This window comes from Cataglyphis hispanica, chromosome 12 (assembly GCF_021464435.1).
Source record: "Cataglyphis hispanica isolate Lineage 1 chromosome 12, ULB_Chis1_1.0, whole genome shotgun sequence".
In the NCBI taxonomy this organism is placed as follows: Eukaryota; Metazoa; Arthropoda; class Insecta; order Hymenoptera; family Formicidae; genus Cataglyphis; species Cataglyphis hispanica.
This window is the reverse complement of record NC_065965.1, coordinates 852,928-866,345: the sequence shown is the minus strand read 5'-3', so window position 1 is coordinate 866,345 and position 13,418 is coordinate 852,928. Positions and strand designations below refer to the sequence as shown.

Genomic DNA, 13,418 nt, shown 5'->3' with positions numbered 1-13,418 from the left:
CGCGTTTGCCAACCTCAATGGATGCCATTAATATCGTAACAAAGCCGGTGGTTAAGATGATAATAATATTCTTTCTCTTAGCACGGGCGCCCGCGCGCGTTAATAATGACAACCGCCTTGTGAAAAGCTGTCGACTCGGTTATTAAGGAAAGGGAAAAGGAAAGAGTGGAAGTACAATGGCGGTTTAGTTACGTAACTTAACGCAAACATTGTGGTGAACGACATACCTGCGTGCGACATCCAGCGAATTTACGCTGTTAATATTTATAACGAATACATGTGTGTATTAATAATTTTCTTTTATTGTAAAATCAGGTGAAGATCGCCGGAAAAAAACACATTTTCATTAATAATTTTCGGTTATAAATAACGTGTTTTATGTTTTAAATTTTTTAAGACTTTAAATTTGTTTTAAGTGTAAAAATTGTTAGATATATATTTTGGATTTTAGAATTTTAGAATTTCTGAAGTTTAAAAATTCAAGGTTTTGAAGTTTTAAAGGTTTAAAGTTGCAATACATCTTGTGCAATTATAAATGCATATTTATTCAATGAATGTAAATATAATGAATAATGTATATCGCAAATCATCCGAAGCCGGCAGGCATGGATTAAATATAATAAATAAAATAATAAATAAATAAAATAAAATAGATACACAACAAAAAAAAAGTAATGCAGCGGAGAGAAAATATCGGGCTTTCTCTTTAAATGACATTTGAATTTCATTTAATACACAGCTGATCGTATGTCAAGTTCGCCCACCGGTTGCAACAATGTTTCGACAACGAATTTGCAATTTCGCGAACCGAAAATATTCGGTTGGGAAACGAGATGCGTAACAGCAAACAAACAATAACAACGCTCGAACGCTCGACGACCCTCTCTCTCTCCCTCCCGGATCGGGCAAATCGGATACAGAATGAAAAAAAAAAAATGTAGAACGCGGCACGATGCGCGAAAACAATAAAACGTACCAAAGAATCGACCGATATACCCCCTCATACCCCCCTTTGACAGCATTGCCATGTCGTTTTGACAGAGCATGACGAATTCTGACACGAGGAACGAAAGGAAACTGCCGAAGGGGGTTGAGAAAGATTGAACGAACAATTAAAATAATAAACTGACGCGCACTCAACGCGCATGCTTGGGATCCAAACTGCATCGTCACATCGATGAAAATTCTTTATTTTGAAAGAAAACAAAAAAGCTGCCATATCTCCAAATTTAGATAATCATCCATCGTTTCTTTTCAATCAAAGAATTGTTATCATATGTATTTATTATTTTCTTGATAGATTTACAGTCGATTTTTCGTCAAGAATATTTAAATTCAGAATTTTTAGAATTTTTGACAGAAAATTTTTAGGGGATCTTACGATCTCTCGTAAGTTTTCAATATTTTTAATAGAAAATATCTTGGTGACTGAGCTTTCAAATACGCGAGCGAATTTTACGAAATAACGTGAAATTTTCGAGTGCGATAGAGAGGGAAAACGCGCACCCGCCCGTCCGGAAAATGCCATCGAAATGAAGGGGGAGCGAGAGAAGGGGAGGGAGGGGGGGGGCAGATTGGCCAGAAGGGTGCCCCGCAGAAAAACCTGCCGCACGCGTACACCGGGATACCCGATTCTTTCATTCACCTCACGTACCGCGATCTCATACAGGGCGACTCGAAAAGAGCGATGCGTTGTTATTAATAGTGCATATAGAAGGGACGCGAGCACAAAAACTCCCGATTGGGGTAGAGATTTTTCTCTGTCTCTTAGGGGTTGGGGGTTGTCCCATTTCAATTTAGCGCACGCTCTGCAATGTCGGGAGTTCATCTCGAGCGGATTAATTTCGCGGCTCGACACGTTTCGAATAGAAACCGAGAAACTCTGTCGTTCTATCCATTTTTCTGATTATTTGCGGAAAATTATAATAAAAGAATATATATATATATATATATGTATAAACGGAAATACTAACGGATTACTACTGTAATCAGGGTGCCTATCCAAGACTTGTAAAAAGATCCTCTGAAAATTTTTTTGATTTTTCAGATAAGTTGTTCAAAATTTCCAATAAAATTAGAGAATTTTTAAATGGAGCTTTTTAAAATAAGTTTTTTTGTGTACGTTTTCTAATACTTTTCATTCATACAAAAGCAGAATAAACCACTTTAATTTTAAATTTAAATTAAATTTAAAAATGTATTAATAAAATTAAATGAAATTTAAAAATGTACTGAAAACTTTATAATATATCTAAAACATGATAATTCACAATCATTGACCAATCAGATTGTCAATGTTCGCGATATAAAAACAAGATAATCAAAGAGAGAATTTTTGAAAAAATTCTCCGAGTTCAAATAAAATTCTATGGAAATTCCCTGATTTTTCAAGATAAAAACAAAATGCCTGAGAATTCTAGTTTTTCTAGGTTTCTCTAAAAAGTGGACACCCTATATAATGTATCTCCTCTGATTTAAGAAATTCATAAATATTTTTTGAATATATATGAGCAGATATACAAAAATCTTATGAAAAGAATATACATATTTTTAATAAAGTAGTTGTGATATTAAAAATAAATTCACGAGAATTTAATAAATTCCTTTTCTTAAATAAATAAATAACGAAGAAAAAGTATATTAATCGTTTTTTTGTTTTACGGAATTTTATTTCTCCTGGTTGTTTGATTTGCAACCCATCAAATCGAGCGAGTCTATTCTTAGATCGGATCTTACTCATCATAAGATTGTTAAAGAAACTCGATTATGCATCGAAAGCCCCCCCGTGACACAAAGGAAAACCACCATTGGCACATTTCCGCCGTTGTCACATCATATTCCGCCATTCACTTGACATCATCTGACATTCGAAGAATTGAAGAAATATTGATAGATTCAAGACTTTCTGTATATTTCAGCATAATAACAATTATTATAAAAAGATATTAAAGAATTAATTAAAAATGTAAAAAAAAAAAATAAATTTGCAGTTCCTAAAACAATTTCAACAAAAGTATAAAAAAAAAAAAAACAATGATAAATAATTTAACATAATATTTACAATTAAAGAATTTCATTTCGTGTGTGTCTGTTCAGGAATTTTAAGAAATTAAATTTTATCTCGATTTTTTTTTTTGGAAAAATAGTGCACCTATTTTATATCAAATCTTTCAATTGATAATGTATAACGAAATGTTCCATGGCAAGTTTTGTACGAGCTACGGAACGGCGCGCGATTACTCAATTGTTCGGCGCAAAGCAGCCACGAGCAAAACGCATCTAATTACTATACTCGCCGAGTTTAACGAGGGTTAACTGGCGCACCTAAAGCATTATATCCAGCAAGGAGACGAAACGTCGGAATATGAACGGCGCGACGCGTCACAGCTCGTTTCTCCCGTCGTCACTTCCGGCACGCGATTTCCGGCGAATTAAATCTGAAAAGACCCATCAAGGTATAGGCCTCGTGCCGCGCCAGGCAACTGGTAATTACAATTAGCAATGGCGATAAGTATCATCGCTCGTGAAAAGTAATTAATTAATAATTAATTACGTAAAGCGTAATGTGACGTTTAATAATTTATTTTTTTCACCCAGAGAAATATGCGTCTAATTGATTTTCGAAATTCTTTATAAGAGACATACCCGTTTGAACTTTTAAAAAATGAGTACACTTTCTAGATTTTCTTTTTTCCAGCGCAACGCTAAAAGCTTCTTATCCCTTTATAATATTAATGCAATATTATTAAGTACTTAAATAAAAACTCTCGGTTTAAAAAATAATAATTTCTTGAATTTATGCGAATATTTGCAGATTTATATTTTCATGTTCGATTCGTAGGTCGATTTCAAATTTTATATGCAAATTCCTGATAGAATTCCGCATCTATTAACGAAGACTTTTTCAAATCCGATTCTCCATTTTTTTATAAATGAAAAAAAGATGAATTTATTTTTTAATCAAAATTTTTTCCCATTGTTGCCATTTTTTCACTCTTCCAATCTTTGAAAAAAACGCTAGATAACGTTAATATATATCATATACTTATTTTTCAATTAAAAAAAATTTGTTAAAATCATATATAGATTCTTGTCGAGAAAGATATAATGTGACTGACAAACATTTAATAGTAAACAATTTCGACCAATAACCAGTAGGATATGTGCAAATAGATCAAGTTTGTTTATAATATCTCGTAAGTATTTTTTTTATATATTTTCTTATAAATCGTGCTTCGTCATTGTGATAGTGTCGTTCGTGGACAAAGAATGTAGAAATGAACAAATCGCAATTTGGTAAATTAAACAAATTATTATTAATATTAAAATGTTTAATTTTTTTAATACAATTAAAAATAGTGTTTTAGTATATTATTTGCTGCATGTTGAATTATTCTTTAATATCTCTTTTTTGTGAATTATGATTTATTTTTTGTCGTGCTCTTTATATGTAGAATCGCGCTCTTTCTTTGAAAATTCCTCATTATCATTTATACATTATTTGTCAGATTTTTTATTTCGATAATTTATAGTAATTTTTTATGTTTCATGTATGATGATATTGTGTTATAATTTTTTTATTTATTACATTAAATTTAATGCACATAAAAATCAAAATAAATAATATAATCTTCTATATTGTAATAAAATATAATTTTTCGCAATTTATACATAATATTGATTAAGTATTATGTTTTTTTTGTAATAAATAATATAATATAAGTTTCTTCTTCAAATTAAATTAAATTATTGATTTTTAAATTTGATTAAAATAATTTTTGAGATATAATACAGTGTGCGACATTTAAAATTCCTTTCGTTGATATGACTTTGCTTACAAGCAACAAATATAAATATTTTCAGCTTTTCTCCTTGTTATCTCATCACATTTATATTATTTATATCGTATTTATATTATTTAAGTTTAAAACATTTCAAAAATTGCAGAGTTTTGTTAATTGTAACGGATACACATGGTAACGAAAATTTATTATTTATGGCAAAAATATCGTAAACGATATAAACCAAATAATATTCTTTCTCCCTTATCATATATTTCGTTATAACTTTTGTTCACATTCAACAATATATCTTTCTCCATTCAATCATTATAATATTTAATCTTTTTGTCATTTTAGCAGAGATCTGAATTGTTAAAAAAAAAATAATGTGTTTAACATGCAAAATGTTTACATTGTAAATTTCAAACAATTGATATAATATCACAAAACTAATAACAATTGTTTGAATAAAGAAAATTGCGAAATCTTTCTTAGTTAAATTTTTTCAAGAAAAGAATTGAACACATTCTCACGATGTACCTTGCGATACATACATTAAGAATTATTATTTTTGCAACTTTTATCTCAAGTAAGATAATTTATATCATAATTTATATTATAATTCCATAGATAAATACAATTTAGTTTTGTAATTATATGTATATCTATAATGTAAAAAATGTGATGTTTCTGTTTTTATTCTGATTTTCTATTTCTTTCTCAATATTATTTACGAAAAGTAATTAGAATTAAATATTATTTCTATTACTTGTACAAAATATAACATATGTATATTTTCATTATAAAAATAATTTACTAAAAATATTAATTTTATTTCTATTAAGTTAATTTGTTTATATTTAATTTCTATAACAAAATTAAATTAATTTACTAATATGATATAATTTCCTTTTAAAATATTATTCATGTTATAATAAATTTTTATATCTAATAAAGTTAAGCAATTAGATTAATTGATATTATTATTTCAGATATTGGAACAAAACCTGACAATTCATTAATTAAGTTTGATGATCGTGTTGATAGGAAGGAACACATTCATGATCTTAAATTGAAAAATAATACACATCCAACGTACGAGAAAATTAATTTTCTCAAAAATAAAATTAATTTTTTTATTGGAATTGGAGTATCGATTTTATTTGCTATACTTTTATTAATATTGATAATAAGATATCAATTCCAATGCAGGTACATCAATTTCTGCAATCAATCAATCAATTATTTATAATATAATTTTATATTTAATTAATTTATTTATATAAGTTGTTTTATTTGCGCTTAATTGAATAATAAGTAGAAACTATAATAATGGCAAATATTTAAAATTTGAAATATAAAACAATATTAAAAAATTGTTACTACACATGCTTATTACATTATGTTAATTATTTTAATTTTATTATTAACAAAATTAATGATAAGAATGATAATTATAAATAAAAATAAATAATTTTAGAATTAAAGAAGAGATTGTGAATAAAAGAAAGTAATTTTAGAATTAAAAAAGAGCACTAAAATTTGTGTTAATTAAGATAACTAACTAAATAAATAAATAAACTAATTTAATTAAGATGATAATTTTATTTCATACAAAAAATTATTCAAATATATATGGTAAAAAATCTTATCAAATTTATTATAAAATTTTTACTAAAAATACTTTTTTTAGATTCCGATGTGACAAACAGTATATCATAAGAAATTGTCTTTGCTTTAGCGAATGTTGCGTTGCGTACATTCGTAACTTTCCGAATAATCCTCTTGCACCCAATCGCGTTATCATTCGTCAACCAGAAGCAGCTGATTATCGAGATATATATGAAATGCGTAATGTGAGTAAAACACTAATATATATATAATTATAATTATAATACAATAATTATATATATTATATATAAAAAAAACTTATATATGTATATATTTATTATGTATATATATTATGTATATATTAGAATTACTTAATACTTAATTCAAAAACATGTACAAGTGTGATACAAGCAAACAGATGAATATCGATGTACGTATATGTATGCAATGATATAATGTTTGCTTGTCTGACAAAAACTATTATATGTATAAATAATACAGATTTACATACTCATATACACATATTATATACATATATGAATTTTATAAAATATATGCAACGAGAGTTCTGTATCAGATTATAAAATTATCTTTATCTTATGTTCAACTTAAATATTTATATCTATTAGACTCTACGATGCGCTCTAATAGACACAAATACATACAATAATAATTATACAAATTTTTTTAAAATTATTTTATATGTTAATGTTATTACTGATTTAATTTTGCAGCTCCCAGTGTAAAGTATCGTACTTGATTTAAGATTTATGCATTAATACTATTGCGAATTGATTTATAAATTAATAATAATTATGAATAGAAATTTCCAACATATTGTTAAAATTCGCTATTTTATAAAAATGCATACTACTTCATTATGTTCGATATGCAACCTTAAGTCGTTAGATAATGTTAGACAACGCATCTAGTGCCTAACTTGTTTATATTTTTTGACAAACATATATAAGGTGCAATGACAATACAGAATGTATCACATTTTAAAGTTAATTTCGCAACATTTTTTAAAAGATAATCTTAAAATAACTAATAAAATTATTAAAATTTTTTTTTAGCTTATGATTATATAACAAGTTTCAAAATTTTATTATAAACACATTTTTTTTATTTTGACCTTTAAAATAGTCTATTATAAATTTTAATTTTAATTTTAATATTATACTTTACTATTATATAATATATTATACTATTATATAATATTATATAATATTATACAATTACTATATAAAATTTAAATAAGAGAGAAATAAAACAAATCTTACAACTAAAATCTGTATAATAAAAATAAATAAAATATATAAACAAAATTATTTAATAAATTTAAAACAATTTTTTTTAAAATGCAAGTTAATAAAAATAGAAATTTTAGATTTTAGAAAAGAATATATAAATATTAAAATAAATGCACAAAGCGGGATCGCTACATATAAATATATGTATAAATGTATGAATATATGAATATATATATATATATATATATATATATATATATATATATATATATTCATATAGAAATGTATAAATATATGAATGTATAAATGATCATATATGGATAAATATTATACATGAATATATAATAACATTGATATAAGAATATATTAATATGTAAATATAAAATATATGAATACGTGAATAGAAAATTATATAAATATGTAAATATATAAACACCTATTAATGTGCTTTATATATATATATATATATATATATACATATATATGTGTGTACATATACTCACATGTATGTCATACTACTATACATTATGTATATATAACGCATTCCTGTATATCATTATGAACAATAATAACATATAAAATTATATAAGTATTAAATTATGAATATATAAATTGTATTTTAATATTAATATTTATTTTAAAGGACAAAATATTCTGCAATATATTCATATTAGTATCGTTTATGTGTTTATAAAAATGTTTAAGAAATAATATATAAAATTTTTTAGTAAATTTTATGAGTTATTTTAAATAATACTTAATTATTAATAAAATTTATATTAATATTATTACAAATATAATATTCCGCTCACGTGCTTATCATCGTTGTATATTAACATAAGCTACATCTATATGTAGATATACAATGTATATAGATGTGTATATTTATATATGTTACAACATATATAAATATGCATAATATAAACATATTATATTTATAATAATTCAATAGTACATTATATAATTCAATATCATAATTTAATAGTACACAAATTTATTTGTGTATAGCGATTTGTGAGTGCTAAGTTTTCTAAAAAAGATATACTTTTTAGCAATTAATTTGTGTAATTTGTGTTAAAATTGATAATTAATTATATGCACCACATTCTCATCACTACATTTGTATTTTACGATTTACTGTAACCAAATGTATAATACAAACGTAAAAATAAACAAATTATGAATAAAAATAACTAATTCTTGATGTTAGCCACACCAGAGTTTTAAATCTGCTTTTTAAGTTAATATTTTAATATATTATTATTTAATATATTATTTTATATAACAATGTTCTTATTTATTTATTGCATACAAGTTTAAATACTTTATCACATATAGAGTTGATGTATTTCAAAAGCATTTGTGTGTGTGTGTGTGTGTGTGTGTGTGTGTGTATACATACACATATAATATATATAATAATAATATATATATATATATATATATATATATATATAAGACAAAAAATTAAAATTTATAGATGTATGCACGTGAATCTATCAAAAAAAAAAGAGGAACATATTTTAATATTTCTTTCGTATTTTTTCAATGTATACATTCTGTCATGTATACACTTTAATTTAATGATAAAATATCGTATATAATTCTAAGATTCTTGTCGAGGAAAATATGATGTGACTGACAGATATTTAATGGTAAACAATTTTATATGACACCAATAACTAATAGAATACATACAAATAAACCAATAAGTTTGTTTACAATATCTTGTATGTATCTCTCTTATAAGTCGTGCTTTGTCATTGTGGATAGTGTCGTTCGTGAGCAGAGAACATAGAAATAAGCAAATCACGATTTGGTAAATTAAACAAATTGATATTGAAACCATTAATTTTTTAATACAGTTGAAGATAGTGTTTTGTCGTGTATTAAGTTATTCTTTAATATCTCTTTTTTGTGAATTATAAATACTATGATTTATTCTTTCAAGTTGTCGTGCTCTTCATATTAAAGAATCGCGCTCTTTTTTTTAAAGTTTCTTATTATCATTTTCTGTTTGTCAGATTTTTTTATTTCAAAATATGATAATTTATGATAATTTTTTATGTTTTACGTTTAATGATATTGTAATTTTATGTTATTTATTACATTAAATTTAATGCATATAAAAATCAAAGTGGATCTTTTATATTATAACAACCTTTTTTAATTTATAAATAATATTAATTATTATATTTTTTGTAATAAATGATGTAAGTTTCATCTTCAAATTAAATTAAATTATTGATTTTTAAATTAATTTTTGAGATATACAGTGTGCGACATTTGAAATTCCTTTCGTTGATATAACTTTGCCTATAACAAGCAACAAATGTAAATATTTCCGGCTTTTCTCCTCCTTATCTTTTCGCATTTATATATTATAATATTTATATTTATATCACGTTTTTATATTATCATATCACGTAATTTTTATTTATATCACGTTTATGGTATTTAAGTTTAAAACATTTCGAAACCTGCAGAGTTTTGTTAATTGTCACGGATGCACATGGTAACGAAAATTTATCATTTATGCCGAAAATATCGTAAACAATATAAACCAAATAATATTCTATCTTCTTATCACAGATTATATTTTATTATAATTTTTCTTCATTTTCAACAATATATCTTTCTCGATTCAGTCACAAATCGTTATAATATTTAATCATTCTGTCATTTCGACAGAGATCTGAATTGTTAAAAAAATAATGTGTTTAACATTCAAAAATGTTTAAATGTAAATTTCAAGCAATTGGTGTAATATATCACGAGATTAATGACAGCTGTTTGGCTAAAGGAAATTGCAAACTTTCCTGGTTCAATTTTTTCAAGAAAGGAGTCAAACACATTCTCACGATGTGCTTTATGATGCATACATTAAGAATTACTATTTTTGCAATTTTTATCTCAAGTAAGATAATTTATATCGCAATTTCATAGATAACTACAATCTGGTTTTATAATTATATGTATCTAAAAAAAGTGATGTTTGTGCTTTTGTTCTGATTTTATATTTCTTTCTCAATATTATTTACAAAAAGTAATTAGTATTAAATATTATTTCTTTTATTTATACAAAATATTATAACACACATATATATATATATATATATATTTTTTCATTATATATTCACATTATAGAAATAGTAACTTACTAAAAATATGCTTTTACTTTTATTAAGTTGATTTATTTATATTTATTTTCTATAACAAAATTCATTTATTAATACATAGATTTTTTTCTTTGAAATATTTTTCATGTTATAACAAATTTTTCTATATCTAATAAAATTAATAAGATTAATTGATATTATTATTTCAGATATTTTAACAAAACCTGAGAATTTAATTAGGTTTGATAAACCTGATAATCAAAAAAAAGCATTCATCATAAAATTCAATTAAGAAATAATACATATATAACGGAGGAGAAAATTAATGACAGTGATGATCCAATAACTATTGTTTATATTGGAGCTGGTCTTTTCTTTATATATGTTATATTAGGAATAATATATGTACTAAACCATCGATTTCGGTGGTGTAATTACAGGTACATTGATTTCTGCAATAATTATGTATATAATTTTGTATTCGATTAATTTATTTATATAAGTTGTTTTATGTACTCAATTGAATAATCAGTTAAAACTATAGTGATGGCAAATATCTAAAATTTGAAATGCAAAACAATATTAAAAACTTGTTAGGTTACTATATATGCTTATTACTTTATGTTAATAGCTTTAATTTATTATTAACAAAATAAATGATGAAAATAATAAGTGTGAGGAAAAATAATTTTAGAATTAAAAAAGAGTTGAGAACTGCCCTAAAATGTATGTTTGCTACTAATTTAAATAAGATGGAAACTTTATTTCATACAAAAAATTATTCGGATATATAGTAAAAGATCTAATCCAAATTTATTATAAAATTTTATTACTAAAAATAATTTTTTTAGACGTCTATGTGACAGACGGTATATCAGAAGAGCTTGTCTTATCTTTAGAGAATGTTGCATTGAGTACATTCATAACTTTCCGAATGATCCTCCTGCACCCGAGCCCATAATCCGTTATCAACCAGAAGCAGCTGATTATCGAGATATATATCAAATACCTGATGTGAGTAAATAATCATATGTATATAATCATATATAAATTATATATATATATATATATATATATATATATATATATATATATGTAATCCTCTATGATGCGCTCTAATTGACACAAATAAAATACACACAATAATAAATGTACATATTTTTTATGTTTTAATTAATTATATTTATATATAATTAATTATATTTATGTGTTAATGTTATTATTGATTTAATTTTACAGAGCCCAGTGTAAAGTGTCCATCACATTTAATTTGAGAATTAGGCATTAATATTATTGCAAATTGATTTATAAATTAATAGTAATTATGAATAGAATTAAAATTTCCAACATATCATTAAAGTGCAATTACTACTTTATTAAGTTCGATCTGCAACTTTAAGCCGTCAACATTAGACAGTGCATATTTTGCGCGTAACTTGTTCATAAGATAAAATAATTTTTGACAAGCATATATAGGGTGCAATGACAATATAAAATTGTATCACATAGTAAAATTAATCCATTTCAAATAATTTTTTAAGATATAATCGTAAAATAACTAAAATAACTAAAATTGTTAATAATTTTCTGAACTTATATAACATAAGTTTCAAAATTTTATTATAAACACAATATTTTTTTATTTTGTCCTTTATAATAATATATTATAAATTTAAATTTTGTTTAAACTTTTATGTAAAGAATTTTATATACAAAATTTAAAAAGAAGAAAAATGAAACAAATTTTACAATTAGAAATCTATATAATAAAAATAAATAAAATGTATAAACATAATTATTTAATAAGAATAAATTTTAAAAATTTAAAATAATACACATGCAACTTAGAATAAAAATTTTAAAATAAATGTATAGATATATGAATACACTAATATTTAAATATAAAAATATATGAACATATATGAATACATGAATGAAAAAATATATAAACATATAAATATATAAACATATATTAATGTGTTTTATATATGTGTGTGTGTGTAAGTATATAGATTCACAAATTAATATGTAAACGTAAACATAATGCATACTTATATATGAGTATGAATATATGGATATATGTATACATATGTTAATATGTTTAGAAGTATTAAATTTAAAAGTTATATTTTATTAATATTTATTTTAAATAAATATTTTAATATTAATATTTATTTTAAAGGACAGAATATTCTGCAATCTATTCAAATTAGATTGTAATTGTCGTTTATGTGTTTATAATAATGTTTAACAAATAATATAAAATTTTTTAGTAAATTTTATGAATTATTTTAAATAATTTTTAATTATTAACAAAAATATTAATATTATTACAAATGTAACATGCGTGCGTGCGCTCGTGCTTATCATCTTTGTATATTATAGTGTATTTATAATTAATCATATGTACCACATTCTCATCACTATATTTGTATTTTTACGATTTACTGTAACCAAATGTATAATATAAACGTAAAATAAAACAAATTATGAATAAAAAATACTAATATATACTCTATATAACTATACTCTTCACGCTGGCCACAAAAGAATATTACACCTGTTTTTTAAGTTAATATTTTAATATATTTTAATAATGTTGTTATTTATTGAATTTATTGAATTTATATTTAGTGTTTTTATTGTTAAATATA

The 13,418-nt window shown here is 23.8% G+C and overlaps 1 protein-coding gene and 1 long non-coding RNA gene across 4 annotated transcripts in view; one reads left to right on the top strand and one right to left on the bottom strand.

Annotated features, from left to right (window-relative positions):
- The window catches only part of LOC126853389 (rap1 GTPase-activating protein 1-like), a 132,138-nt gene that overhangs the window by 81,518 nt on the left and 37,202 nt on the right, over positions 1 to 13,418 (bottom strand). The gene's annotated exons all lie outside the window — the stretch shown is intronic.
- LOC126853406 (uncharacterized) lies at positions 9,405 to 12,279 on the top strand. The gene is made up of 5 exons (XR_007687957.1): positions 9,405 to 9,464; positions 10,401 to 10,562; positions 10,974 to 11,204; positions 11,616 to 11,778; positions 12,004 to 12,279. It is a non-coding gene; the product is annotated as an uncharacterized LOC126853406 (long non-coding RNA).